Raw genomic sequence first — 2,653 nt, forward strand, 5'->3', positions numbered from 1 at the left:
CTCTTCTGACTCTTTCTGCAGCCTTTCTAATGCTACTCTATGGCTCTTTCTTACTGCTGTCTTTCAGCCACACCCCTGTTCTTCTGGTAGGAAAGATCTGCATCTACCTTTCTCGGACAAGGGCGAAAAATCTCGGAGGTCCCCGTGTACAAATTGCGCACGCTAAAGATCCCTTTGTGGTCTAAAATCGATAAGAGTAGGCTTCAAAATTTCCTACCAGCTGCAAATGTTTAATGTGTCCCGCGCGCTCATATGACCCTATGCAGTTGCGAGCGCCGTAAAACACTTACAAAAAAAAGGAGAGAAGAGTAGAGGGAGAGCATCGATCAGGACATAATGGAAGATAAGGGTGAAGTTTAATTTCGAATTGATTATTACATTTTGTTGTTGGTGGTGGAGAGGGGGAGGGGAGTGAGTGCAGATAGGGGAGGGATACTATTTTGTCTCTGCTAGTAATGTTCTAACGAAGTAGGCAATTAACTATCGCTGACCACAACTGCGTGGGACTTTGTTATTGACTATACGTGTAATAGTATTTAATGAGTTGGATTAAATTATGATAGGTTTAATCTTTTCAAGTTGGGAATTCAAATGAACTGTATCTTTAATTAATTTATGAGTCAGAACAGAGTCATTGTTGTTGTTTGTTTTCCTGTTACAGGTCCCATAGGTGCCTAATTTTCCCCTCTACTCTCCGCTTTATGGTATGGTAGTTGAACAACATCCTCACTATACAAAAGGCGCGAGTTCGATTCCCAAGTCGTGAAGATAGTTTATCTCTGTTTTTCTAATGGGGTGTTTACTACACAACCCCAGTTGTGGTTCTGATATAAACCGCCTGCCTCCATAATAATGATCTAAATTGTGTCGATAGTGGCGTAAAAAGATGGAAACTACGTATCAGAATGTGGTGTTCTGTATTTGGAGTTCAGAATTGCCAGTGACGACGAAAGAAAGGCAGTGTAAAGTTTCCTTTGCTGTATAATTTGTCTTTGCCGAGAAATGATTTACACAACGATTTCTCGGTTTTTACAGCCACACTTTACAACCCTGCAAATTTAGAGCGGGGGACATTTGGCATTTATGATTTATAGGCCTTGGTTCTGCTAAAGAGAAACGGTTCGGTTCGGTATATGAGAAGAAAGACGAAGGGAGGTTTTAGGGTGGGTGGATGGGTGGGTTGGTGAGTGTGAATGGGAGGTAGGGAGATTTGGATGACGCTGGCTCTACAGGTTCGTCAAGGACGAATACTGGGTGTGCAAAGAAGCTTATTAATATCGCTTATTTGTTTTCTGTTCGCTTTGCATGCTGCCCGTACATGTATTTATAAACATATATTTTTTTCCCTTTTTCTCAGAGCGAGAAAGAGAAAGAGAGAGAGAGAGAGAGAGAGAGAGAGAGAGAGAGAGAGAGAGAGAGAGAGAGAGGAGAGAAGGGTGGTGGGGTGGTGGTGATTTGCTTCATTAAAGTCAAAAAGGGTGTTACGCTCCTTTGGGGTACTGGTGATTCTCATCAACATCCACATGAGCGGGGGAAGTCCTGTTTGTTTTGTTTTGTTTTGTCTTATAATGTTTCTTCCTCTGTTTGGTTCCTATAAGAAAAAAAAAGAAGAAAATCACGGTGCACCTGCTGTAAAGTTCTTGTGTGGGTACTCTCATTTCCCGATTTTGGTGAGAAGAACCCCCTCCTCAAATGAAAAAGAAAGAGAATAACTTTGAGATCCTTCAAAAAGATTCGTGAATTTTTTTAAAGATCGCAACAACCGGGTTTTCGGGGTGTGTGTTATTTTTAAAAAAAAGTATGATCCTTAGAAAATATTTTGTCGACGATAGATGCCTGCTTAATTATTCGCTAGTGTTGGCGAGCGGACCCCTTCCCCCTTTCTTTTTCTGTTTGTCTGTCTGCTGTCTGCTGTCTGTCTGTGTGTCTGTGTGTCTGTGTGTCTGTCTGTTTCTCCCTCTCTCTCTCCATCGCTCGCTCTCTCCTCTCCACGAATCAATTTATTCTCTCAGATGATGGCATGATGGAAATGCAGTGCACACTCACTAACGCAAAGAGAAATGTACATCGAGCCTAGTATTGAAGAAAAGCATAGATTTCCCCGTCTCTGACACTATCGTCGACTCTGTACTCAGTTTTACTAGTACAACTACGCTGGTACCTAATCCCATCGATTGTTTAGATTCACTCTTATAGGCAAAAAATAAGCACGTTTCCTATTGTTGCAATAAAAAAATCAACAACAAAAAAACAACAACTGAAGTTCTTTGTATTATAATGCCAACATTTTTTTTCCACAGAAAATACGCTGTGAAGACAGAAAATGTTTGTGAAAAACTTGTTTTGCCGTTCCTTGCCGCACTGTGGAAACCATACTCTTTGGATATTGCCCATTTTACTTACCTTACCCGTATTCGCCTCAGTAACTTTATTAGCGCTTAATTAACTGATATTTTGTTCACTTCAAAAGATGTAGATACGATTTATATTCTTAGATGAAGCCGTGTCTTTATGTCTTTATGATAGTACATGTACTTCAAGTAGGGCCCCCTATTTGAAATACGAAGCTCGAATTCATCTCTGATTTGGTCCACTGCACAGTATCCCCCCTCTGTTGAGTGTGTGCTTGAGTCTTTCAAATCAGTGCGCCCCC

At 41.0% G+C, this 2,653-nt stretch overlaps 1 protein-coding gene across 2 annotated transcripts in view; it reads left to right on the plus strand.

Annotated features, from left to right (window-relative positions):
• The window catches only part of LOC101847584, a 39,048-nt gene that overhangs the window by 12,429 nt on the left and 23,966 nt on the right, over nucleotides 1-2,653 (plus strand). The window lies entirely within an intron of this gene.

This window comes from Aplysia californica, unplaced genomic scaffold, assembly GCF_000002075.1.
Source record: "Aplysia californica isolate F4 #8 unplaced genomic scaffold, AplCal3.0 scaffold00175, whole genome shotgun sequence".
NCBI classification, from domain to species: Eukaryota; Metazoa; Mollusca; class Gastropoda; order Aplysiida; family Aplysiidae; genus Aplysia; species Aplysia californica.